We start from the raw sequence: 27,367 nt of genomic DNA, 5'->3' as shown, positions 1-27,367 counted from the left end.
CAGTGCAAAGCCAGATGAGACATTCAAGCCCCAAGCAGTTTTCTTGCTAATTCTTGACCACAAAAGTCAAAAATGCTGAAGTGAATCCATGGAGTTCACTTTATAAATTGTCCACCTTTGAGAAGAGATTCTTCATTTCCAGGAAGGGCTTGTGCCAAAGGGCAGAAAGCTGAAATCTTTAGCATTCTTGCTGGTGATTTTCTTCATAATTAGAAGAAAAAAAGCCACCAAACCCCCCACAAGATTAGAACTGACCCACCATTACTGACCATGCACAAACTCAGTATGGCAAACTACATTACAAAACTATTTTTACAGCATGCTCGTTCAACTTCACCAGTTCCCAGAGTGTGGAAATAAAATCAGTTTAAATGTAACAAACATAATAGTGCCACTGTTAGAGTACACTGACAAGTGGCTCATGAGTAAGGAGTCTAAGTGGTCAAGGATCAGGTAAAGATGTGAAGAGCATTCAGGGCTGAGGATAAGAACTTTCTACTGTCTTGGCCACAGATGAGAGGCAGCAAAGGGGGTCAGCACAGAAGGTGGTGCAGCAGGGAAGGTCAGCCTGGAGAGTGGCTGATGTACACAGCTGTGATGGGAAAAGCACTTCCATCAGAAGTGGGGCACTGAAAATCTAAGGGGTGTTACAGGAAAAGTGACAGGATTTCAAATAAAATGTGTAGGTAACTCCCTGCTGTGAGAGTGGGAAGTAGTCAGCTGTGCTCTCTGAACAGAAAAATGTACAGGGGGAAAAAAAAAGGGAGAATATCTATTTTAGCTACGTGCCTGAAATACAGATGAGCCATTCACAGATAAACTATAGATGCTATGAGGTGGAGAATGCCGTGGCAGGACATCAGGCAGATAGTCTTGGAAAGACCTGACCAAGCAGTGGTAACTGCAACTGTGAAAGGTGGTAAAACCAGGTCAGTCCCATCCGGGAGCTAAAAAAATCCCCCACTCAGGGATGGGGATGAGAGGATGAATCTATTAAGTAATGGCTGGGAAAAACATCAGCATGTTTCCAAATAAAATGGTTTTCATGTGAAGTGCAGTATCAACAGCAGGAACATAAATCCAAGAACATTTAATTTTTTTCCAGAAAAAAAAGCTGAAAAAGTTGAGGAAGAAAATGTGTGAGGCAAGGCAAAGTTTGAAGAGACCCATCAACAGTGGTAAAAAGCGCAGCAGAGTAATTTTTCAGAGAGCTGCTTCCTTCTTCATTTTTGTATGAATAGATAAGCATTCCCCCTTGCCTCTATCCAGGTTTGCATGGCTATGATACCACCTCACATAATTGCAGCTCAGTGGAGCAATAGCAAAATTTTCTCCTAACTTAACAAAGCCTTATTTTCAAAGCATGTCAGTATGAATCTACATACAGTCCATTATAATTTGTGCTGTGTTCTCTTCCAGTTAGGAGATGAGTCTTTTGGCAACACTCCATTTCCTAACCCTCAGCATACTCTTCTTGACTTTTGCCCAGGTGAAGGAAGGTGGGAAAGCAAAAAACCAAGAGATCCAGGAGGTTTTTACTGATGGCAAAAGTAACTGACATGAGTAGGGGAGTCAAGCCATTTATAGCATGGATTAATTGAGGGAGACCAGAAGAGAGACTTGGGAAAGAAAAATCTGTTTGCTGACCCTGAGGGTGTGGAAGGGGGTGACAGTCAACACCTATTTTCTCTCAGTGTTACAGCAAGTTTAATCTCAAGCATTTATATGATACAGGGTGCAAATAATAATTTCTTCCCATTTGGGATAAGGTTTGGTATTGGAAGAGCTCAATCTCCTTCATCTACTCCTCTAAATTTTCTTTTACCTCTTATCACCACTTGCAGCATAAGCAAAGCAATCCTTTTCATATCCTTTAGAGTTTCATCTTCACTGAACGCTATCACTTGTCCCCGGAGTTCTACTTTATATCCTATTACAGTACTACATGGGAATTAAATTAGCAGATGCCAAGCCAATTGCCCAGGGAATTTTAGCAATGTAGTCTTTGAAATTTACTAAGAAATTTACTAATTTACATGTATTTGCTGCAAAAATAGAATGATGTGGCTCTCTCTAAAAACTGTGGCAGGTTCACAATTTTGTATTTTCTAGTCTAAGCTAGAAGTAACATAAACCCCTAAATATAGGAAATATTTATATTGCCTTTTGTAAGTGAAAACTGAGAAAAATACACATTCTAAATACAGCTATATGCCTAAATTCAGGCCTCCTCTGTTCAGAAAATCCCTAAGAGACAAATATCTAACAAATATATTCTTCAGGAGAATTTGGGAGAAAGATTGTACATGTTTCCCTTTATTTTTAAACAAAGGATTTTGGTGTATTCTTGATCTTTTCTCATATTCAAAAGTGGAACAATTATTTACTTTTTTCACTGCTTTTTTATGGAACCAGCATGCAAAGCATGCTTTTGACTCCATAGAAACAGCATTTCAATGTCAATCAAATTAATAAAGCCCCAAAATTTACAGGAACCAATTTTAAACAGCATCAGGGCAGACAGAAGAAGAATGCTCTTGCAAATCAGAAAATGGAAGACAGGCTCCAAGCTTCCTACATTTATTTTTTGACTGGTTTATTATGTCAGCAAAGACCTCCTCTTCCTCAAGAGTTAAACTGACTTGAGCAAGAAGCAGCTTCAGTCTCTCCTTTAGCAGCACCTTTATATGTGGTAACTGTTCATACTCTGCATGATATTTGGACAGAAAAAGAAAGGCTTACTGTAAGTTTCTGGCAAGTTTTTCTTTTCAAAAAGTCAAAACTAATTTAAACTATTTTATCTCAGTATTAACTATTATAATAAGAAGAAAGCATTATAGGAAAAAAAAAAATTAAACCCTTGCCTTATGAGAGGAAAAGTAAGATCACTGCTGATGTTTCTGGGAAACCTCCTAGCTACTGTAGTGATGGATCCCAACAGTGGAACACAGACAAACCTGTAACTGCAGCTCAAACGTAAACAGATGACATCTGACAGGAATTATGGGAATTCTAGAAAAATATACATGCCAGGCTGCAATCCTATGTACTTCCAGCAGGAAAAATAACAGTCTACGTGTATTTACCTATAAGAGTAAGTAAAATTAATAAGAGCAGAACAAATTTTGCATTGAAAAATCCTGCAATTAAAAAAATTATGAGTCACTCCTCCAAACCTTCACCATTAGAAATAAATTATAACACATTTGTCAATTGGTAATTTAGACTTCAAGAACAGTTGCATTGCTTTTTCTCCTCAAACTGTAGGTATTAGAAAAAGCTTATGCACATATGTGTAAATAACATGCATGCAAATCAGGCATTAAAAAAAAATCATGAAATATCAGGAGATCCAGAAGAAAAATTAGTAGGACTGTAATGAATATCATTATAATATACTAGAAAAAAACAAAAACCCCAAATAAACAAGGCAAGGAAGACTGTTTTAGTCTTGGTCCTTACTACTCACACAACTTATACCAAGCTCTCCAGGAGCACAGACTAGATAATAATATCTTGTTTGGGGAGGAATTGAATCCTCAGGCCCAAAAAGTACACTACTCTAAGTAGATCCCAAGCCCACAGAGCAACACACCTCCATGTCACCCTGTCTCCATCTTTCTCATTGATAAAGAAACCCAGATGCTGTGCCAGCAAAGGCCACCTTTAGATCCCAAAATCTTTGAAGTGGATGAAGAAGGGTCACCCTCTATCCTATACCTCATGCCCAATGAAGCAACCCCAGGCACAGTATGCAGGAACAGGGATGCATGGACAGAAAACCCTGAGAAAGTCTGCAGAGTCCTACAGGCTGCAATCCTGAATTTTGAATGGCTGAAGTGCTACCAGTGATCAGATGGGCTAAATGCAGGGATGCTCACGTCTTAGTGTCAGCCACAGCTCTGAATGAGATACAGCCCTGCCTCAAAAATGCACACCCTAGCACACCATTGATTCACTCTCTACAACTGTCATGTATCTCCAGACAGTGCTTTGAACTTGTATCAGGAAGATCAATAGTGCTGCCTTTTATAGATCAGAGCTCTGAGGCCTCACAGTTACTACTTCAGCATATATGAAAGACTAGCAGGATATAAAGGGATCACATTCAGCTCAATGTGTTAAGACACAAGAAAAATCAAACAGGCAGGTCTTTGGCTCCAAATTACTCCAAAGGTCAAGATGAAAACAAGCACGTTACCTGCCATACCATCTTCTGAGCATTATTAATATTTTCTTAGCAGTCCTGATGCCAAACACAAACCCAGCCTGCAACAACATTTACACTATTGCCAGTAGATCTTCTGACTTTCTAGAGTGACCTGTCAATTTGCTCATCTGCAGCTGACTCTTCCTTATCTAACATTAAACTGGGATTTGTACTTACCTAAATGCAAATAAGCTTCCAAGGAGCAGAATATTGTGTTATGGTAGAGACTTCCTACTGCAGCTTGCCTCTCTGCTCTCTGGCTGCCAGAGCAGCTTCACAGTGGTGGCTCCTGTCTCTCCATCTGAGAAGCTTTAGGACTGGAGAAAAGGAGGTTGGCTTCCAGCTAGAAAAACTAACATTCATTTGCAGCCAGCTTCACTGAGGCTGTGAGTGGAATAATTCAAAAGTCAGTACCACTGACCCTGTGTGCCCAAATACTCTGGTGAGCACTGTATTTCACAAATTTTTACTGGGAAAAAACCACATATGGAGAAATAGCTGTTGGACAGGGCACTGTGGGTCCCTGAGGAGACCCTGAGCTGAGTGCTGGGTGGTGCAGAACAACTCCCCACAGAGAGTAGGGCAAGTAAATCCCTCCCTGCCACATACCTGCCTCTTGTTCAGCACTCTGGACACAGCCTAAGGAACCTCCCCTCATTCACAGGTGGCAACATAATGCTGAGCTTCACAAGATTTTTGTTTCATCTCAAAAGCCTTTGGGAGCCTATAGATGTGATGGTGAAGGAACAGAAGTAGGATGAAACTTGAAGAGAAAAGGAAACTGCAGCATTGCAGGTTATATAGGACAAGAACAGAATATAGGCAAGTCATGGAGGCATCAACATAAATGCCACCTTCAATTCACAACTTCATTAAAACCACAAAGTCATTTTTGCAAGAATTCAGAAAAATTCTCCTTAAAAATTAAACCTGATGGGCATCTCAAATACATTTCTCTGTGACTCAACATGTGACTCAACATGAACTCAGATCAATCACCTTTGAGATAATGTCAAAATCAACAATAAAAAAAGTGTTTCATTTTTATTCTCGCTGCCTTTGCACTGATTTGGGGCTACATACAGGCCCAGTGGAGATCATCTTCTCAAATGGGTACTTTTGTCTGGCAGGCATCCAATTTCAGATGACCTCAAGCATTGTGGATGTTCTAGCATCTATAAACCTATGCAGCTGACATTATATGGATGGTATCCTGGAATACATGATTAATTTTTGTGTATTTTGTCCCTCTTTGAGACACTAAGTTATATAAGCAGCAGTTTTAATGATTCAGGCAGGCAGCTAGAAAGAACAGACCTCAATTGCTTTCTTTTTAAAATGTATACTTGTAAATTAAGAAGCATTTCAAAATTAGGCATCTGTCCAATTCTTTTTATCATTTAGTGTGTTATGCTAATGAGGATGCTATTTCTTTAATTATATCATTTGAAGAAAAAATTGCATTCAGTCCCTTGATCTTCTTTAAAACCATTCCCATGCTTGATTCCCCCATAGGCTTTTAATCACGCTGCCTCAGTGTGAAACTCTGCATTTGAGCAAAACTCTTCTCAAAACTGGTTCACTGAGAAAGTTTAAATTGTTCTCTCATTGGAGCTGTGTCCTCTACCACTTGGCAGCTTTAGGAGGGAAAGCCATAAGATCCAAACTAGCACTAGCTCAAATGAAGAGTAATGGTGACACTTAACATACTGTGTATGTAACATGCTAAATGCCAGGACTTGTTAGACAGGGGTAGAGAGACAACTGTAGTGAGCTATAAAATAACACCCTTCCATGACACTTCTCAGTAGAATTCAGTAAATCCTATTAAAATCAAAGCATGTTTCATCAGCTGTTAAACTTCACTATGCAAAATTACCCATATATTATGTTCAAGGGCATTTGTTATTAATCAGATGCTTCACTGTGCCTTTTTTGTCTGTTTTAGCACACACACTACAATAACTAAAGCACATGTATGTTCCAGTTATGGTATATCCATTTAGAGTTTAACTGCAGTATGTGTTAACATGTTGTGCTTTCATCCTACACTGATAGACTGGATTTTGTTGAAACTAACAACCAAATTGCACTAACATCTTGAAGCAAAGTATTTACAAACAAATATTCTGACACCTCATTTATCTGTTTTGCCATAAAATTGGCTTATACATGATTAATTATGAAAAATAAGCACAGCGTGCTTTGATGCACTTTTACTTTGAAATCCAGGTCACACTTTGTTTTGAAATTCAGAAAAACAATATGAATAATATAATTAACATATCAGAATATTCTTTGCAAGTAACTTTAAGCAAGCTAAACGAGGAGCTTATGAAGTTTTTGCTATTCTGTCATTGCAGACAAATAATTTCTTAACCTTTGTTTATATACTTTATTTGACTAATTCTTCACACTGAAGGGTTTTTGGAGTAGGCATCCTCCTACTAAGTCACACAATGCTGAATGAAAACAGTGTTCTTGTCCCAAAACATCTACAAGCTAATTCCTGCTCTGTGGACTTCCTTCCCACTGGGATGCTTCCCCTTAGAAACAAGTCAGTAACAGTGTGGTTAGAGTTGGGAAACCAGAAACTTGAGATGTAGAATCATAGATTTGTTTAGGTTGGAAAACACCCTTAATATCATCAAGTCCAAACATTAACCCAGCACTCCCAAGTCCACCATCAAACCACGTCCCCAAGTGCCACACCTGCACATCTTTTAAACACCTCCAGAGATGGTGACTCAACCACTTCCCTGGGCAGTCTGTTCCAGTGCCTGACAACTCTTTCTGGGAAGCAACTTGTCCTATACCCAATCTAAACCTCCCTCCGTGCGACTTGAGGGCCTTTCTCTTGTCCTACTGCTTGTTTCCTTGGAGAACTTGCACCTGGCTACACCCTCCTTTTGGGCAGTTGTAGGGAACAACAAGGTTTCCCCTTTTGAGCCTCCTTTTCTCCAGGCTAAGAAACTCCAGACTTCTTAGCTGCTCCTCATGGGACTTGTGCTCCAGAGCCTTCCCCAGCTCCACTTCCCTTCTCTGGACATGTTCCAGCACCTCAGTGCCCTTCTTGCAGTGAGGGGCCCAGAACTGAGCACAGGATTGGAGGTGCTGCCTCACCAGTGCTGAGTAAGGCTTTCATAACCCACCTGAAACACACAGTGAGTCATCCTACAGGTTCTCTACTCATGGCACTCAGTTGTCAAAATACCTTTGTGATGATACATTTCAGTATTATACTGTGCTTTTCCCAGGCATTTGCATCTGATCACCTCATGTGAACCATCCTCTGCCTGTACAGCTCCTTACAGACCCTCCCCAAGTTTGTAAGTGAGAGTCATTTCTGGCAGCAGAGCAAGATCACACCTTGACCAGCCACTTGCTGGTGAGAATTTAATTTCTAGGAGTATACAGTTTTCACTAAACCATTTACCTGGTTATCGCAGTAGCAGCCATTTCTCATGACTTTGGGAAGGTCTTTCAAGACCTTCCCAAGGAAGGAGAAAAGAGAAGGTTTATCAGCTTTTGACCTCAGCTGCTTTCTAGAGCCAGCCCCAAAGCCAGCCCCAGCACCAGCTCCAGCTCAGGAAGTTTTCCTTGTCTGCACAGCAGCCGAGCAGTGACCACTGGCTTGCAAAAGGCCACACGGGCTGGGAGCTGCCAACTGAAGAGGTCTGACCAGCAAACAAGAGCCTCCCCATGTCAAAACAAATGGCCAAAATACTTGTGATTGGTGTATTGCAGAGCTAGAAATAGAAAGCAATTCATTCACCGTACTGTGGTATTTGAATAGCTTCTCTTTTAAAAGGGCAAACACTTCATTCCCCTGAAAGCTTGCCTGCAATGGCAATGGCTGGGCTTCATTTCAGTAAATATTAGAATTGCCTTTTTCAAAAAGGAAGCTCAATTCTTTTAAAGGTTAAGGTAAGAGACAAACACACAATTTAAAAAAATAACCTCAAAACACTGAAAAGCCACTGTACTTATTTATGAGGAAAAGGGTGGGAAGATAAAGCCATGGATACCACATGTCCAAGAAGGAAAACATAATCTGGAGTATTGACAAATGACAAGCTGGGAGAGGGGCTGAGAAATCCATCAAGTGAGGTATTTCTCAAGCATGTATCCTCAAAGGTATAAAAAATATTGTCACATTGAATTTTATTCCAGCAGAGAATCTGTTCTGGAAGGAACACTTTAAAAGTGTGGCCTTGGGAAAGTCTGCAAACTTTAGTCATGGCTTAATACATGCTAGCAGTGAAACCAACTCCAGCTGATGTTATACTGGACTCCTACTGGATACAGGTAAACCATATAACCAGAAAATTATGATTCAATACAGGCAAAGGGCAATGCTCTCTTTTCTTTTGCAAATGGAAAACAATGTGCAATCTTAACCAATATCTAATTTAGTTGTTTGGATATTTTAGCAAGACCATTTCTCAAAATTAAAAACAAATCATATGTTAAACTGAGCAGGGGAAAATGGTCACATACAAAAATATAAAAGGACCTGCTAAGGGACACTTTAATACATGCCAAAAATAAAAAGGAAAGTCACTGTGCTGCAGACATGAAAGGGGGCTTTTATGGTTGAAGAGTCCTGGCTACAGAGAATGAAAGCAGCAGAGAAATCTGTAAAACAAATGCATAGTACATAACAGATGGGGGAAAGACACTGTTAGCAATGAATACAAATTTACATTGCAGAAATGCAAGCAAACAATTGAAGAAAAAAAACCAGTAAAAAACTATGGTGAGGTTTATGGCAATAGGAGCTCCTCCCTAAGTGAACAAGAATAAGAGAATGCCAAGCAATGACTTCAATAGTTGGTCACTGCAGACAAAAATTACCAAAAAATTGAGAAAAAGACAGATTTGACAACTACTTCTCTGCATTCAGAAAGATGCAAGATGCTCTATTCACTTGTTACAGTGATGAAGATGCCACTATGACTTGAGAGAGCTTTAAACAGCCCCTCAGTTCAAACCCTGCATTCAAGAGCAGAGGGCAGGTGAATCAATAAATTTAATTCAATGACTCTTTTAAAAGCCATAGGTGCACTAAAGGTTCCTGGTGACTGGAAAGAGTTGCTATCAAAGCAGCATTTACAAGGGTTAAGTGGGATAAGCAAAGCACCTCTCAAGCAGTTAGACTGACATCAGTAGAAAGCAACAGCAGGGAAAGATTAGCATGGGACACAATCAATAAGGCATTGAAAGACAGTCACATAATTAACACCAATCAACACAGCTGCATGGAAAACAGGCCTGGTCATGTAAATCTGATCATTTGTATGCAGTGACATCATCATTTGATAAATGGTATGTGCTGACAGGACGTATCTCTAGCCCTAATTTCACACTAGGCAGTGATTTAAAGTCATGCTATACATAAAATCCTGAATTAAAAGATTCACCATACTAAATCAACACTGCTCATAGCAAGTGAGTTTCAAAAGTGACTAGCTAAATGGATCACTACACAGAGAATCAACATCCTGATAATAGAATCCAGCAGGGGAAAAAAACTGAAGTACAACACTCAGAAGCTCAAAAGAGATACAGACTGTCTTGGAAGGCAAGGCTCATTATTTACTGAAAAAAATGTAATGGTGACATGGTAGATTGAGTACTACTGGCACCCTTTAAATGAAGGCCTGGTGTCTTTCAGAAAGATGTGCTAAATAAAAATCAAAGTACTACTTCTGAAATACTATGAATTCCTCTGACCTCCACAGAGCAGGCAAGAAGAATAGATATTCATGTGGTCCTCTTCGGTCTTTAAATTCATAAGCCTGGGAAACAATGACCCAAACATTATTAATCCCTCAGGAATTTAATGCAATAAGTGAATCATGCTTAATCCATCTGATACAGGGTAAAGCGTCTTGAGTATTTCTATGGGTTTTCAGCTGTAATTCAGTGTTCAATTGCTGGATGACTATTAAAATATTATCAAGTCACTTCCCTGAATTTCTGATTTTTTTGGCAGAAAGCAGCAAAAATCTATCCTTATGCACAAATATGGAGGGGCAGTTTCAGACTCTTGATCCACACCTCCCCACACAGATCACTTCAGCCTGTTCCTAGGAAGTGTTATTAACAGTGACACTACCAGAACAGTATTTCCATGGCATACCAGAAAGCCTCCCAGCAGGCACAGCTGTGACTAACACTAATTTCATGCAATTAGGGTTGTGCTCTCATATACCCATCATCTTCCTAAGCCGTGTGCTGAGATCAGTACTAGAGGTGAAAGTCACTTTATCCCTGCCAAGCATTATTTGATTCTGTCTGTTTGAAACAAAACACAGGGTTTTGAAAATGCCATTCCTGGAAACAGCTCTGGAATGGGCCAGAAGACTTTATACTTCCAGTTTTGCAGCGGGCACCAAAATTGCTTCAAGACTTACAGCTCCCATGATCAGTAGGCACAGTTACAACCACTTTTAAACCAAGGTCGTTTGTAACAATGGAAATGCATTTAAAAATATTTCTATAGAATCTGTGCATCACTCAGTGTCCTGCAATGTTGTCCTCGAAGAGATGATGTGCCCAGCACTGGGCATTCCCTTCTTTCAAGTGGGACAACACACAGGGCTAGAGCATCACAAGCCACCTCTGAGCCCATAAACACAAGATTCCTCCTCTTTGGTGTTCAGCCCCTGACTGCTGCAGGATGTATGTGCCACCCAGAAGACAGTGACACTCCAGTTCAATCACTTATTTCCCAGCCATAAATCACAGTATTTGTGACTGAGTGTGACTGCCACCAGAAAAACTGCTTTTGACTTTGGGTCTCCCCAGTGGAAAGAACAACTTTCCATCAACTTACACCATGTTGATGCCTGAACTTGTCCAGCCAAACTGTTTTTTATCACTTGAGGGACAGGATCATGCCTGGCCACGGGAGATGCATACACAGAGCCTTCAGCAGGCATTGCTGTTGCTCACCATGAACACAGCCTTGTGCACTACAGCACAGATTTTTCAGCATCTATGTCACAGTCATCTCCCCACTGACAAAGTTATGCCTTCACAAGCATGAAAGACTATCTTCAAATATTGTTATAATGCCTCACAAAGTAACAGGATTTACTTTAGATATATATAGTACATTGGTTTAGATAGTCTTATTTTCAGTGTATGCTATGCCTAACAAACAAAGCAAAAACATTAGGAAAGCAAAGGTCTATCACAGTAAAAAAGCATCATGGTCTGCTTTGAAATCACCTTTATCTCTAGTGCTTACATAATCATTGAATGGAATTTTCATTGGATAAAACCTCACTATTCAAAAAAAAAAAAAGATTTCTTGAAAGAGTTCTTTGGTGGCAAATATATTTAAAAGATGAAATCAGACATTAATAATACAGAAGACAAGCTTACCCAAAATGCTGAAAAAACAAGTTTTTCTTCCATTGGTGATTATTTGCCTTAGAAGACAGTCCCAGGGTGGAAACTTTAAAAAAAAGGAAAGAAAAACCAAAACAAAAGACTCATTAGAACCAGAGTAGGTAACAAGGGCATACACCATCAAATCTTCTGTAAACACAGTGCTCAAGATTAAACATCCTGCTCTTCTGATTAGGATCCTGTCCAAGTTTCCTGGCATTAGCCCACAGATAAGCTGATCTGCCTTAGCAATGAGTGAAGTGAAGCAATGCACCTACTCTTAAAAGGGGAAGAGGCTACAAAACCTTTGTGAAACAAACTCCACATTTTCTGTTCCTCTTCCTCTGGGATATCTTTACAGTAAGTCAACACTCAAGTCAAATTTAGGTACAGAAACTGAAAGGGAAGCACAGATTCCACCCAGTCAGGTTTTCATATATTTACAGAAATGATTGTTTTAAAGACACTCTGTGCTGCTTGACACCCTTGACACCCCCTTGCCACGTTTTGATGTGATATGAGTGATGTGGTGTTGCTCAGGGAGATTTAGCTGCATTTGCTGGTGATGAGATCATCCAGAAGAAGCACAGAGGGAAAGAAGAAAAACAAGAAAGGGTGAGGAAGATCATCAGGAAAGCATACAGAGGGAGCTTCTCACAGAAGTCAGGAAAAGATTGCAATGACAAAAACTGAACACTGGAATCAGAGAATGTGAGTTATGTCAAAAGACAACAGGGCAAGGCAGAGAAAGAGAGAAAGCCAGTCCTGAGATTTGACAAGCAGTCATGAGATGTGCTTTTACCCGTGGTAAGAAAAAAGGCCAAAGTCAAACTGCTGAGATTCAGAGATGAAACAAGAACAGGCTCTCTCAAGTAGCACTATCCAGATTAAAAAGATAATAAAAAGAAGTTAAAAAGGTTTTGGGTTGGGATTTTAGAGGGAAAAAATATATGGGATTTTTTTAAATTATGTCAGTGATGTGCATTTATTTATATTATGATGGGAAACAGACAGGAGATTTTGAAGTGAAGAATTAAGACATATGAGTGCATGGAAGACCAAGATGAGGGATCTCACTGTGGGACCAGCAGAGCAGGTGGAGTTCAGGTGAGACCTGACAGTATAATTGAGAAAAGGGAAGAGAGAGAGAAAGAATGCAGAAAAAAAGGTAAGGGAGGAAGGGGAGATAATGACAGGGTTTTTTTCCTTGTGTTTAAGACCAAATAGAGAAAAGTTAGATTAAAGTCTTGGAAAATATTAGAAGATGTAAGATATAAATGGCATTTTAGGAAAGAGATTTAATCAAACAATCTTTCAAAAGGTTTTGTTCACATGCAACTGATGGTAACCACCTGTGATACATTTCACATGACTGTGGTAAAATACCAAATCCAAAATAACTCTCAACCAAGCATGTACTAACAGCTATGAAATCTGTATTTTAATATGAAATTTCTGCTACTTTTTACCTTTTTTTTCCCCCATCTTCCACTCCCCAACAATGCAGGTTGCTTCTTTTCAAATAACTCAGTTAAATTAAGTTGTGTGTTCAGCCTCATTAGCCACCATCTCCATTCCCCTGCAGTTTTAATTAGGTAGGTCTCTTTGTGCACAGCTACCTCAATCCTTCCCTCCAAACAATCCCACAACGTTGCTTCTTTCACATCATCATTCTTCAAATGCTCCCAATTACACCAGAGGCAGCCCAGGTGATCCGAGCAGTGCAGAGCTCTCCCATGGAGATGGTGAGGCAGGATCTGCCCCCAGCAATGCACACACACTCCTTGGGCAGGGCTGAGCTGCCCCTCCACACTGCTTCACTCATTTTAAATAAGAACATTTAATTAATGACAATTTATGACAGAAGGGTCAGACCTTCTGCATAGACACCAAGCCCCAAACTTTTCCCAGTAGCCTCCTTTCTGCTCCATGAGCCATCCATTGCCTCCACACCCACCCCAAGAAATCACAGAGCAGGAACAAGGCCCCTACACCCCACCAAAGTTAGGGGGATCACAGGGGTCCCCTGACCTCAGAATTATACTTGGCTGCAGCTCTTCCCCCACAGCACCCACCCTGGCAAGCCCAGCACATCCCTCAAGGCATCAACACATGGCACCACCCCAGAGACAGGAGAAAGCCTCACAAGGACCTGCTCCAAAAGTCTGACCTAGACTTAAGGTTTTTTTGGTTGCTTTAAACTAGCAGAGGAACAAAGGTACCAAAACCATAAGATGACCAGTTTTCAGTTGAAAATGGAGGTAAATGCTGATATTTCAGGGGAAAAAAAATGGAAGTGGCAAAGGATCAGGTCTACTCATGAGGAGCAAAGCAGGACTTCTTAAGGGCAAGACTCCTGCTTCAACCACTATTTGCAATCTTTTAGAAGACTGTCAATCCAGCAAGCATGATTGGCAGAAAACCCCTCAGAGCAAAGGACCTCTGCTCCATGGCTATCCTGCAGCCCCAGAGGAGAGCCTGGGGAGCTCAGCACCACTCCCAGGCTATTCCTGGCTGCCCAGGGTCAGCAGTGGCACAGCAGGGATTAAAGCAACTTAGATTTGTTATGTAAGGGACATGTTGCTCATGGCTTCTCTCAAATCCCAAAGATGTTGCTATTATGTAATAGGAACAATCAAACAGGGCAGCTTTTCTGTGATTTGAGTTTTTAAAAGTGCTGAACAGCTAAAAATGAACAGTGGGATTTTGTCAGACTCAGTGTTATGTTTTCCACTCTAAATTCAAGTTTAACCTTAAAAATGCTGTAGCCTGTAGGAACAATGACTCAGCTCTCACTTCACTCTAGATACAGAAAAGTAAAAGAAAGCAAACTTGGTCCCCCCTCCCCACCAGGGGCATTTCTCCTTCTGAACCAAGCCCGAGGGCTTTCATTATTTCAGCATCAGTATCTTGCTGGCTCTGCTGACATTTAAGGATTACTCATATGAATAAAGGCTGTGGACCTGGCTCTGAACTTTGCTGCTTGGCTTGGATGGTGGCTGTGAGCCACCCTGGCACTTGGGCTTTCATCAATGAAAAATGCAAGCTCATTTGCCAAAGTCTGAGAGTTTGTCTTAGATTATTACTGTAACAATTTTGATGGTAATGCACTCGATTTTCCATGATACATCTATGCATACATATATTACTTAAAAAACATGCATATCAATGCAACAAATTCCACTGTTTCTGTAATTCACTTGACTCATACTTGGGGCATGCTCCAGCAGTATCAAGGATGGATAGATGCAGATGTTTCAGGGAGTCCTGGCTGATCATTTGATCAAGCTGCTGTCATATCAAGATTAGCACTTCAGCCAGTGGTTTTGTTTTAGAAACTTACTAATTTCCAGCTTTTTTTTTTCCAATGTTTTCTTAGTTTGAGATCTGAAAAGGAGAAAAGCACTCTTTTGATGTAGAGCTCATTTCCTCTCTATTCTCCTAGCCTCTCAAGCTTCTAGCACATTGAAGAAACAGTTCAGTTTCAGTGCTCATACTGAATGCTTGTTGTGATCCTTTCAGCATCACAAACAACCAATTCATATTGTGATGGTGATACAGCAAACCTGTCCTAAGTAATTGTACCTGGTCTGGCATCTCTAGTCTTGTTCATGCAGCTGTTTGAGTCCACCAAAGCTCATGTGAACTGTTACCAGAGGTTTTGTTACTGTTCCTTCCTTTTTAAAGACTCATCATTGTATCACACCAAGAGCAAAACAACTTGGCAGCAGCAGCAAGAGAAGGACCTAAAATCCCCATGGTCTGATAGACCAGAAGGAACAAATTCATCCTTAGAGCATGAGTCTGCTAAGATCTTATACGGTCAAGCGTAATTTACTTTTAAATTTCTTATCTGTGCCCAGCATCCTGCCTGTGCATAGCACATTATGATTCCTCCCAGCATTCTGGCATGAGCAAAATGCATCAAGGCCAGAAACACTTAATATAAAGCTTTTATTTTTTCTCCCATCACAATCTAATTCTTGTCCAGTAACACTAACACACTCTGGAGCACAGAAACACATTACCTGGGTAGTAGTCCCTCTGAATTTTTCTGGCAGGATAAATTTGAGAATTATTGTGAGACCTGCCCCCGACTGAAATCACAGCTGGCTCGAAAGGTTGTTGTTCCATGTGCCCCCTGCGAAACTTGGCAGAGAAAATAGGCCAGAGGGCAAAAGCACTATCAGAGCATCTCTGTTTGAGCTACCCTTGCCTGCCAGACTGGCTCTTTGACAGCCCTAGTGTTTTGCCATAACATAGAGCACCCCATGGGGATAATAAACATGGGAGCCAACTCACTTAGAATAGGCAATCAAATAGTTAAAATTCAAAAAGTGAAATTTAATAGAGAAGCTAATTTGCCCAGTATCTGTTTTAGAGGCTTGTTTACTTTTTAGCTATGATTTCAAAGGGAAGCAATTCTTCTGTAAGTGCTTGGTGATTGTGCCCAAGAAGTGAGACTCACAGCTGTGCAAAGAAGAACAAGTTATACCTTTCTTCCAGCTTTGCATCCCATGCAGCAGCTGTTTCAAAGCAGTTTACAGCCCTCAGGCTCTTATAAGGAGCAGCAACCTGTATTACACCAACAACTGAATTGAGAGTCACAGCTGCAGGCCAGGAGGGGAACCCAAGAAAATTTTGATGCTTTTGCTGGTTTTGTGGATTGCATAAAATCACTGATCTGCAAGTTATGTCACTAATAGCAAAAGCCTGGTAACTGCTGCTACACCAGATGCTTCTGAGGATTAAGCCATTTTCAGAGATGTTTGATGTTGAGACCTCTGCTGGAACAAAACAGACTTCACCATCCACAGTCCCCAAACACTCTGCAAGAGTGAGCCAGCACACTACTCCCAGTTTTGGGGGAAGAAGTTAAGGCATGGTCTTAAACCAAAGTTACCATATTTATAGAGGAACAAAACTTGGATTTTCTCACTTGCCAGCCAATGCACCATTGGTGCACTATATGCTATGCCACACTACATCACAAAAGTGACATTAACTTTTCCTTGAGCAGAAAACAGTTCCTGCCCTAAAATGTGAAGATTCACTATCTCAGGAGTTTAGGAACTGTTTGCCTGACTGTCAGCTTTGTACCCTCTCAATTAAAAAAAAAAATACAAATCCTTTAAAAAATTACTAAGGCAACTGCCTAAATAAAGTCTTTTAAAAAGCAAGGTCTAGCACACAAGTCTTATGAGGAGAGCTGAGGGAGCTGGGATTGTTTAGCATGGGAAAAAAAGTCTTGTGGGACCTTATTGCTTTCTACAACTGCCAGGAAAAAAGGTTGTAATGAGGTGAGAGTGGGACTCTCCTCACAGGTAATAAGCAACAGAACAAGAGGAAATTGTCTCAGTTTGTGACAAGGCAGGTTTAGGTTAGATATTAGAAAAAATTTCTTCACTGAAAGAGTTGTCAAGCACTGGAACAGGCTGTCTAGGAAAGTGGAGTCACCACAGGTGGAGGTATTTAAAAGATACATAGATGTGGTACTTGGAGACGTGGTAGACTTGGCAGTGCTGGGTTAACAGTTGGACTATTTTTCAAAAGCTTTCAATATTTTACATATATGTCATTTGGCTACAAAATAATGACCTGGTTCTCTGTCATAACAGAGTTACATGGGGCAGGGCTTTAATTGGTATAAATCACTTGTTTGTCAAGTTACAGCAAATAATAGCAGCTAACCATTTCTCCACTTGCTTTGCACCCTACTGACCCTTACTAAGAAGGTATTTCTTATGAAATCATTGACAGAGGCCAGTCAGGTGGTTCCAGTATTTAGTTGTACTCTGGAGATCTTTCTGGTCACCTTAGATGAAGCATTGGATCTTAGCCTCTTTCCAGTTCCCCACTGGAAACCCAGAATAGCAAGATGATAGCATATAACAGCAGTGGGCAGAACAACAACCAAATCAGATTTACATAGAGTACAGCATCAAATGTACACCCAGCAACAGAAAGTGACAGCATTCCCAGGCTCACAAGGATGCTAGTTATATTAGGATAGTGCCAGAGTAAGTTATACCAAAATCTATCTGAATTCTTTTCCTAAAGAAAAACTGTTTCAACAGGTTTGAGTTTGCAGGTAAAAGGTTCAGGTACAGAACAAACCACCATACCCTGAAGCTTAGCTCTCCTTTGCTACTTTCTTTTCAATTTCAGCTGCTAATGACTTTAACAAAACTGACTGCTGCAGGTTTGGTAATAGTTGCATTTAAACAACGTCAGTATAATTATAAATAACTTCAGATAAAATGCAGTACTTGTCGAGGGAAAGCATTTGCTAAATCAGCTGTGTCTCAATAGTCTTTTTAGCAAGCCTCAGCATCCAGACAGGGGAGGAGGAGAAGAGATCCTCATGCACTGCTTGCTGCTGGCATTTCAGCAAATACCTTCACCCATATGTCTATTATTACACCTAGATCTTTTCTCCTGCAGAGCCTTTAATCAAATATTAAAGCAACCACTGTCTATGAGTCTCTACTGTACTGTGCTTCACTTTATCTGCTGTTGTATGACTTTCCAGAGAGCACATATTTAAGTGGAGTTGGCTGTAACTCTGTCCTGCACTGATTTCTGGTACTTCCTGACTGAACTTAAGAAACAGAGAACACACACTGAAAGCTGAAAATCTTGGTTTTCCTAACTTAGGAGAGAGGACTAATTCTCAGTGGTTACCAGGTTCCCTGCACAGGCTCTGATGTGCTTTACAGCTGTGGAAGCTCCACTTCTGCTCTTAGCTCTCCTCTCCTACCTTCCTAAATAGCTAGCATTGCTTACCGTAACGTAAGTGTATTTTGCATGGAAATACAAACTCCAGGAAATTAAGACCAGGAATTTTAAAGCTTTCCTGCTTGTTACACTTACTATCACTGAAATAAAAGATAACACCCTAGAAAAATTTACCATAGAAAAAGCTTTGCTGTAAAGAAGTTAAAAACTACTTATCTGACCCAACCTTACCCTTGCCATTTGTTAGATCAGTAGCCAAATATCCACCTCTGTCCTTAAAGAGACAAATATACAGAGAAACATGGTACCATATCAAAAGCTACTGCAAATAAACCACATGGACGCAGCCTTGCAAGAATTTTCCTCAGTGTCTGTGAACCATTCCATCACTTCTCCCCTCTCCACACCCCACCCATTCTCAGGTAGCAATTTCCAAACTCACAATGCAGCACTGAAAGAATTACTTACAGAATCCCTCTCCTGTACCTTAAAATAGAGCTGAGTCTCCAGAAACGAAGGTGAGGCTAAGCACCGTGGAATGAGAAGTTAACCCTCATTTGCACATGCATAGCTCTCTCCTACCGCTCTCCGGCAGCACAGGCTGCGCTGCTCTCCACCACAGATTGCATAAACAGGAGACAAGTAGCTGGGTATATTTAATTGCATTGCAAACAGGCAGACCCGGTGAAGGGTTTAGGTAGCATGGGATACAGAAAAGCCCACAACCCTGCTTGAAATTGGGGATGAGAAACGATAAAACCCACAAACACTGCACTGGATGTAAGGAGGATAAAACAATCCCTCTATGAAATCACACACAAACCAAAACAAAGCATTTATGCATCACATTACAGCCAGCTCATCGGCTGCCAAGTGCCTCCTTAATGCAGTCATCCGTTGCAAAGTTAACCTGCATGCAAACACTTGACAGGCAAATGATTTTGCTACCGATGCCTTAGTATAAGCAAATATTTCTAACGCTTTACCCGCAGAGAGATGTTTGTTTTTTGGGGTTTTTTTTACCTTTGTCGCTCTAATGCAATGATAAATGTCAAGGCTCCCGCTGGTTTACTCTTTTTATGTTTAGCGCAGTCGGGGATCATTGGCTCCCTAGCAGAGGCACCTGTAGGGAGCCGGTACCGGCTGGTGCCAAGGCACACCAGCCCCTCTGCACTGTTACCTTCGGGAGGCAGCGATGGGGACCGCGGAGAAAGAAGCAGGGGCAAAGACAGAGAGGGAGATAAAGCAAAGAGGAAAAGGGTACCCGTACTCATTTAAACTGAGTTGGAAACGACCGATCTAGATGAACAGCTCTTCACGCAAAGGCATTTTACTCGAGTAGGAAGACCTGGATTCGCTGCCCTATCTTCCACACGTTTAGCTTTCCCTTCTTAGAAAAACGCTGCTTTTTATTCACAGTAGCTGCTTTACCTTCCATTATTTTTCGGAATAATGGGATGCTATTATATGCCATGGACGGGGCTGAGAGTAGGAGCAGCACTTCAGCCCCGTGCGCCCGTGGGTTGCCGGCGAGCTCGGCACCTGCCCTGAGCCCTCCGCTGGCCCGTGCCGAAGGCTCGGCCGTGTCCCGGGGTCCCCAGCCCTCCCGGGCCCCTGTTTCCCTAGGCACTGTCGCCCCGCTGGCAATTCCGATCCGCGCACGGACAGCGAAGCCCGCTCCAGCCAGTCCGGTTATTGACATCCCCAGAACTTTTGTCTGGAGGGATTTCATCACAAATATTATCCACCCTGATAAGCTGCGCTTGCTCCCCCATCTCCTGCCCGCACCAGGGGGACGGGAGCATCCGCCAGCCCCGCCGCGCCCCTCCCGCGCGGGAGCCATCCCCATCTCCTGGAGCTTCTGCCCATGTCCCGTTCCCGGCGCCCCGGGGGCGGTGAGCATGGAGCAACCGCAGCCCCGGGGCGATGCGGAGCAGGGAGGGGCGCACACCCACGAGGCGGGAGCGGAGCCCGCGGGATGCGCGGAGCTCACCTGCCTCAGTAGCGGTCGTGGTGCCGCCGCTGCTGCCGGCGCCGCCTCCGCCGCTGCCGCCGCTGCCGGGCCGGGCGGACGGCGCGGGCCGCGCGCGGGCCCGGCTTTTATAGCGGGCGCCGCCGCCCAGCAGCGCCCCCTGCGGGCTCGCCCGTGCCCCGCGCTCCGCCCGCGCCCGCGGGGACACGCCGGGCTGCGCGCCGGCACCGCGGCGCGGAGACACGGCTGTGCCGCGCTCCCGCCGCTCCCCGACTGGTTTTTCTTTCCAGGTTAGCGCCCTGGAAGCATGTAGGTGGTTGTTAGTAGGTTATCGAATTTTTTTTTTTTTTTTTTTATTATTTTGGGGTAGGGGAGGGAAATGTTTAGGGTCAGCGTCTGCGTAATAGTGCCTCCGATGGCATCAGGCAGATACGGGACTTTAATGTGGTATGGCTTTTCTGCTCCTTGCCTCGCTGCCCTCCAGTTCTCCCTAGCTCCGAGTTCATTTTTCTTTCAGTTTACAATGAGCAAGATAATAGAAAAACAAACAAACAGATATTTATTTATTTAAATAAATAGCATGCGACACTGATCTGCTTTTCAGCAAAACTTGTAACTCGAAGGGTAATCTCCATTACTTTTGCTATGTTTAAACTGCAGCCCAAGGGTTTTACTCCCGTAGCAAAGAGGGCTCTGTGGTATCGGCAGAGGATCTGTATTGTGCGTTTACAGCCTTATCTACACCTCCAGCCCGCGCTACAGCTCTCTCAGTGGGCATTGTTACATTCCCGGTGAGCTAGAGCTCATTGTTTCAATCAGCTGTTAAAATCGGCAGCAGGCACGAGATCAGATGGGAGTTTTATGATCTGTGTCTAATGCTGGGCAACTCAATTAATTTTTATGAAGTCCTCTGGGCAAATGCAGGAGGATCTGTTCAGGAGGGGGTGATGAAGGGATTCCCGGTTTGCGAGGCCAGCCAGATGATGCACAGCATCCTCCTGTCTGGGAGCCCCCGCAGTGATGCCTGGAGACACCGGGAGAGCAGCCAGGAGCTTGCACAGAGCTATGAGACAGAGAGTGCCTGGAAGTCTAGGGAAACATGGTAGGAAATGTCATTATGTGCATCCCAGTGCCAGCCTGGCCCTTTGGCAGTTGGGATTCAGTTCAGTATTGAGGAAAGGCTTTGCCTTCCCAGTGCCTGCCTGGTCAGGCTGATGTTACAGCCTCACAGGTCAGGACAGCCACTGTCACAGGATATGTCCTTATTTCCCAGGCACACAATAACTTCCTTATTTCTGCCTGTGCTCAAACACACTGTGCTTGCATCTGTCTGCAATCTGAAGTGCCAAGTACCATCCCTTGGCACCATAAGGGTGTCTCTTATCCTTAAAGGACCTTCCTTTAAGGTTTGTCTTCCTGCTGAATAAAGCTGTGTTCCTCCCCCACACCCAGCCACACCACTCTGGACTAAATGCTACGCTTCAGTTACAAAGACAATGAAGATAAAGGATCTCAGCTGGTAAAGTCACTGAGAGCATCTCTCTGGCCAGCAAAAGGAGGACAAACCCTGACAAACCAGGCTGGTTTATCTGGGGCTGTTTAGGACATGAACCCTTCTGCCTCCCAGCAAAGCAGACAGAACAGGAGACATGGCTGCACCTCAGCTCACAATTCAGAATATTATTTATGTTCAAGCCCTGAGCTTATCTATGGCTAAATTAAGGAGAGGGGATTCTGAAGAAGTTAATTAAGCCATCCCACACCTCAGCCACTGATTTTCAGGAAGCAGCAGTGCCATTTGCCTTGTCCAAAGGCATTACCATGAAGCCGTTGATGACAGGGACTTAGAAGGCTTTCACTGCCCTCTTTTACATCAGTATTTGAAAGGACCCACTGGCTCTATTAAAACAGGGACGATAACAGAGAAAGTCCAAATTTAGCCAAAATATTAATCAGCCTGATCTAATATATGGGGGAAAAAATCCCAGATACATGCCAGTATCAAGTTTCTTCCCTCAATCATTTTTGCAAACAGTGATTGCTCCCTTCCTTTGACTTCTGATCATGGAACTATTGCACTCTAAAAGATAATTCATGCTGTTATCACACCTAATTAAAAGCTACTTAGCTGTAGAATGTGGGCCTCATTTTATTTTTAGATTCCGTGCAGAACTGAAATTATCTGCTGTAGATAATTCACATAAACTTGTTTTTCTTCAACATTTGGAAGAGAGATCTCTAGCCTGTACAAATGTTCAATGAAAGATTTCTTCTTCAGCTCCCACAAGCAGAAGGCATATCAAAGGAATAGTTGTTCATACTGCAAAGAGTAAAAGAAAATGATGAGAAACTGAAGAGTGGATGGCTTTTATAAATGCAAGCAGAGCAGTTTCAAGCTGAACCCACTTTGTCGATGTGTTTAGGAACAAGCTGCTGCAGCTGCAGAGAGGTGGCAGAATAGCCTCACACATGGAGCTGGAAATAGAAGGCAGAGAGGAGGCCCCGGCCCAGGATAGGCACAGCCTGCCTTGGAGCACACCAGACTGGATAGGGCCCCGATGGAACTGGGGAAATGGCCATGGCTGACCCATCAAGGCCCCCAGGTCTTCCCTCCCTGTCGTTAAGAGCATGGATGGTTGGCACATTGGAGGCACTTCTTGCTGCACATCCAGGCTCCATCCCTGGTGTTCAAACAAGCCCCAGGATACCTCAGTGGCTCTGGTTGTACTGACAGACACGGTGGGACCAGGGAACCGGCTGGATTGGTGATCACCCCTGCTGATTAATTGCAAGTGGGCTGCAAGGCCAATGCTGTGTAGCCTGGGCACAGCCTGTGGGGTGGCATACAGGAGGGATTGTCCCCAGCAAGCAGCAGAGCTGGGACTGCAGTGCTTCCCATTTCCTTCACCCTACACATCTGTCAGCTCTGTCACAGGAGGCTTTTAGGCCACAATCTTCACTCCAAGTCACACAATTCACACCCTGTTTCATGCAATAAAACACCATTCCTCTGGGCTGCTGCACAGCTTTACATTTGTTCAGGCAGCATAGGTTGGGAAGGAAAAAAAAAAAAAAGGAAACATCTCTTCATTAATACCAATGTCTTGGGGCCACAGGGGCACCAGATGGGAGCCTAGGATCAAGCACTGTGCTGCATGGATATAGCCAGTCTGTGCCCCTGGCAGCACTTAGTGATAAATACAAAGCTGGGGATGCCAGAAAGCTGCATAAGGCTCATTTCTCTCCAGAAATAAGCAAGAGACACAATTGGTGCTCAGCTTTGCAGATTGTCTGGGAATGATGAAAGTCAGGGGAAAAAATAGCCTCTCCTCCTGTGCTCAGATAAAGCTGCAAAAGCTGCAACATCATATTAAAGGCTATTAGCTCCAGACGATTTTTAGAAGGTTTTTGTACCAGGGAGCATGCAGCTTGGGTCTGCATGAGGATGGGTCCACAGAGAAGCTCCTGGGCTGCAAGCACTGCTGAGGGCACAGGAGAAGGGACTGGAGCTGCAGCCTGGGGGCACAGACAGGCAATTCCCTGGTGCCCAGCTCTGGCTGAGTAAGATGCATAAGCTTCTGTCTCCTAGGGGAACTTTTCCTTAGCCTTCCAGGTCTGACCTGCACACAGTTTATGAGCAAAATTATTGCAGTTGAAAGTGTGATTTTTATATATTCTTTTGGGTTGTGGGTTTTTTCGGTGTTGTTTTACATTTGTTTTAGGGTTTTAGGTTGGGTTTTTTTGTTTTGTTTTCTGTTTTTTAATTTAGATAATTACAGTAGTCCTAGCAGCTATTTTTATTTAAATGCCACCTTAAACTTCAGTTACACTGGGTAAAACTCAAGTGCTGACATACTTGTCCCAGTCTGAGGCTATCTGATACTAACTTAGGTATCTTCTTGTCTTGAATAGCTGTAACAACACGGGCACTTTTCCATTAACACAAGCGGTGACTGGGTCACTTAAACTGTTATCAGTGTAGTTAAAGTGGGACAACTCTTGTGTCCCAGTAAACACTGAGAAGCTGGCTCTGTCTGCTGGCTGCTGCTCTTCTCATCAGACTGGCTTGACACAGGCTCCCAAAGAAACCTGTACTGTGAAGAGGGAGGGGAGCTCTATGTAAATTACAGCTAAACCAACTTATTCTCTCATCTGTGAATGCTGGCTGGCTAATTTAATAAGAAATAAATGGCTGCAGTCAGGGCAAATCTATCACGAAAAGCAAACAGTCTTGCCCAGGAAAATATCAAGTTAATCTATGAAGTTGATTTCTCCTTCATTTAAATTATGAGGACTATCTTCTCTACTCAAGTCACTAGTGACTGAAAATCCTGCAAAAACATTGCATTAGGCATGCTAACAGCAATAACCTGATCATTTCTGAGTAAGTACAACCAATTGGTTTAGATGACTTCAAATATTCTTCAAACGGCTGGATTATTTTAAGCCATAAATTCAAAATCTTCTGGGATCACAATAGTTGCCTCTCTGAGCTGTGTTACTGCTTGATAACAGCAGTGAAACCCTGCAGACAGATGATAAAGCAGTTTGATGTGAGCTCTTGTGAATGACGCCCTGGAAGATATCTGTCCCGTGGGACCTGAGGAATCCCAGCCATGAAGAAGAGTAATTGCGGTCAGATAAAAACGGCAGCTTGCACAGCACATCAGCCTGCTGTCTGAACAAATATCATTGAGCACATTTACATGGACCAAGGGGGCTTTTCATGTGCATAATTTCTAATCATCATGAGAAAAGACTGCGCAATTTCAGTAATATTTATACACTCCTTTTTGTTTTTTCCCCCCAATTTGTACTGAAGAAACATCACAGTTGAAGAAAAGCTCAGCTGTTGAGGCAGCCCAAGCAGTGTCACTCTCTGTAGATCATGGATTTCCATGGATTTATGCAATTACATGTATCAATATGCATACACATACCTATATGTAACTTCACATACACAGTCAGCAGTCTATTTGCAGATTGCCTGCATCTACTGCCTTTTGAGCCACAAAAATCAAGGGTCCCTAGATCCAAGCAGCTCCCATTCAAATAGCAGCACTCAAGACAACAGGATGGGCACATTGCTGAAGAACGACCTCTCTCCAATTCTTCTGCCAGGAGGTGGGATTTAGAGACTGTCAGAGCTCAGAACAGGAAAACAAGGTGCTCTGATGTTTAGCCTGGAGTGGGCTTTGGTGGCTGCCTACGCACATTGGGTTACTGCCATCAGGTGACTGCACACAAGTTGTACCTTACTGGCCGTGGGTGGGGAGCTCCGATTCTCCACACCTCAATCTCAGCCTGCTGCCTCATTTCCCCAGCCCTGCTGGTTGCCTCACCAGAGCCAATTCATTTCACTAACCCTGCTCAAACCACTCCAGCTGTCATCACACAGCAGGGCTGCATTTCTGCTCTCCTCATAGTGGCCCCAGCACTTGCTGGAGCTGCTCTGAGCCACCCCAGCATTGCAAAAAACTACCAGGACAGCAAAGGTCTTCTCCTGAGTTTGCAATTGAACTGCAGCAGCAGGGCTGCAGCACAGCACTGGGGATGGGGGGCAGGAGGCAAGGCCCCCGGAGTCAGCAGCTGGGTGGGCTGAGGGCTGATTTGGCAACCCAGCCAGTCTGGTTTAAGGTGGTTCATTTTCTACCGGGTTGATGACTGACTGGCAGAAAATGGGGGAGAAAATAAAGAAAACTGATCTGCCTCACCGAGGAGTTCAGTGAGCGTCAGCCATTGGTACACGAGGTCAAGTGAGGAGAGCAGGAAAGGAGAACATGGAGGGGAGAGAAGGATTAGAGCTTTTGTCAGAGCTGGTTAGATTGACTCAATGTATCATGCAGCTCTGCTCATTAAAATGCAGCTGGTCACCCAGAAAACCTTCCCTGCACAAAGGAGGCTGGACCCATGTTCTGTCCTGTGCACATGACTGGAGAGCTGCCCAAGGAGTGCCATGGGAAGGAGCAGATGGAGGCAAAGATGGCCAGTGGGAGTCTCTGTTGTGAAACCACAGCCTGAGTCTTAAAACTTTGCCCTCACACTACAGGCTGGCTTAGGGAGCTGAGGTGCAATTTTTTAAATTTCCAGAAAATTGTTTTAGGGGAAAAGTCCTTGTGCAATGCCATAAGTGTTTGGACTTCCACAAATAGGCAGCAGAATGGGCTGCAGGCTGTGGGGTGCAACAGTCCTGAGCAATGGTAAGATTGCACGGCAGCCACACTGCCCCTGCAGCCACCCAAGAGCACACAGAAACACAGGGCAGAAAGAGAGGACCTGTCCTGGAGTCATCCTGTAAGATCAGCACAGGAACAGGGAACAACTACCTGGGCAGGAAGCAGAGATACTCCCTGTCCAGAAAGCATGGGTAGGGAGAAGGACCTGCACTAAATTTAGGAGCATATTAAAGTGAAGTTAGTGATATTGATGCACCCAGCTCTCCTCTGGCAGCCCAGGAGCACTCGTCTGTCCGTGTAGCCTACATCACATCTGTGTCCATCACTTTAGAGATCCACAGGGATCATTCAAGCCCATGCTCTACCAGCCATCCTCATTACGGTGTTTTCCATCCTTTACCTTGATTGACTCCTGATTCATCTGAGGAGGAGGGAGAGGAGGAGGAAGATGTGACTATTAAAAAGCAGCAGCAAGAATCCTCTCAAAAATTTTACATCAAATGTTCAGCTTGGCTGGTAAAGCGACTGACTTCACTGGATAATGAACCAGTTTTTCCCTCAGAATTAATGAAAGAGAGAAGGCTGTGCCAGGGACTTAAGAAATATACCTTACATACAGAAGAACAGAGTAATATTACGTGGAGGATGAAGACTCAGGATTGTCCAGATCATCACCTGAGGAGGACACAAGCAATCCACTCTCCTGGCTGCCTTACCCACGAGAATGAACACCCAGTATCTTTTACTGGGAGTGTTTTTGATGCCTCTTTCTGAGGCACATTCAGCATCATCTTCCTCAGATGAATCAAGATCAGTCAAGTCAATGCAGCGTGAAGGGCAGAAATGGAGGATAATGCTTGAGTGGTCTCT

General features: G+C 43.1%; 2 protein-coding genes across 3 annotated transcripts in view; both read right to left on the bottom strand.

The window, feature by feature from the left end:
* Nucleotides 1-20,411, bottom strand: part of MTUS2 (microtubule associated scaffold protein 2) — a 262,673-nt gene extending 242,262 nt beyond the window's left edge. For both annotated transcript variants that reach the window (XM_030234714.2, XM_030234715.2), the window contains exons 1-2: nucleotides 20,343-20,411; nucleotides 11,606-11,678 (exon numbers count right to left, since the gene is read on the bottom strand). The gene's annotated coding sequence lies outside the window, so the exon portion shown is untranslated. The remainder of the gene's footprint in view (nucleotides 1-11,605; nucleotides 11,679-20,342) is intronic.
* PAN3 (poly(A) specific ribonuclease subunit PAN3) overlaps nucleotides 1-27,367 on the bottom strand; it is a 550,273-nt gene that overhangs the window by 245,625 nt on the left and 277,281 nt on the right. The window lies entirely within an intron of this gene.

Source organism: Serinus canaria, chromosome 1 (genome assembly GCF_022539315.1).
Source record: "Serinus canaria isolate serCan28SL12 chromosome 1, serCan2020, whole genome shotgun sequence".
Taxonomy (NCBI): domain Eukaryota; kingdom Metazoa; phylum Chordata; class Aves; order Passeriformes; family Fringillidae; genus Serinus; species Serinus canaria.
The sequence above is the reverse complement of the archived record's forward strand: the minus strand, read 5'-3'. Positions and strand labels throughout refer to the sequence as shown.